Here is a 905-nt window from a genome sequence, read left to right on the forward strand (position 1 = left end):
GGATATTTGTGACATTAGTAAAACCACCGACCATATACAACACTGAAAAGATTGTTACTTACAGAGTTAGTGACGTATACATAAATATACGACTTTTGTTACATTAACTACAATAGGCCTACTATCAAATAAAGTTTGCTCGTCATTTACTAAATATTGGTTATAAGGTTTAACAACTATCAGATTTCCTACTAAATTGAACACCAGTATAAACCTCACTTGTGTTTTACTTGTAACTTAGGCCTAAGAAGGTTTATGCAACGGTTTAAAAGCCAAAAGCTAGCGAAACATTGGAAGCCAACTTAGGCCTAAGACGTTTTACGCAACGGTTTAAAAGCCAAAAGCTAGCGAAACATTGGAAGCTAATATATGTAACATTTATGTTGTTACAAATAATGTACACTGCAGGGTGCGTTTTTTTTTTCCATGTTCCTCTTAATTTCTGTACTTCGGATTTCAATAAACACCCGTTTTGAAATCCGAAATGGACAAATTTATTAAGAAGAATGTTAAAAACAAAAATTTTACATTGCTAGTGTGAATTGGGGAAGGGGGCGGATACATTTGTATTTCGTGCTAAGCTTGTTTTCACCCACACCCTAAGATTGGATGTAAAATTAAAAAGACAAAAAATAAAGACTTACGGTATGATTAAATGCATTCTTTCTAGTATAATATTCGTTATCAGAACAGTCCTCTTCGTTTTCTTCCGGTGAACCCCGAGTTTGACTGTCTTTTGGTTAAAGAAGCTTCCGTGTATGAAACACGCACGTGATAGAGGGATTTATTAAAAAATAATAATAAAATAAATCAAATTATAAAACCTATTATTGATGCTCTTTTATAATGTCAGACCTGACATTTGAGTAGTTGCTTGAAACTTCGCAATTTTTTTTTTTTTTTTT

The 905-nt window shown here is 32.6% G+C and overlaps 1 long non-coding RNA gene across 1 annotated transcript in view; it reads right to left on the reverse strand.

Moving 5' to 3' along the window:
- The window catches only part of LOC111086566, a 9,880-nt gene that overhangs the window by 2,566 nt on the left and 6,409 nt on the right, over positions 1–905 (reverse strand). Inside the window, exon 2 of the long non-coding RNA XR_002611300.1 lies at positions 645–729. This is a non-coding gene — a long non-coding RNA (uncharacterized LOC111086566). The remainder of the gene's footprint in view (positions 1–644; positions 730–905) is intronic.

Source organism: Limulus polyphemus, unplaced genomic scaffold (assembly GCF_000517525.1).
Source record: "Limulus polyphemus unplaced genomic scaffold, Limulus_polyphemus-2.1.2 Scaffold1197, whole genome shotgun sequence".
Taxonomy (NCBI): domain Eukaryota; kingdom Metazoa; phylum Arthropoda; class Merostomata; order Xiphosura; family Limulidae; genus Limulus; species Limulus polyphemus.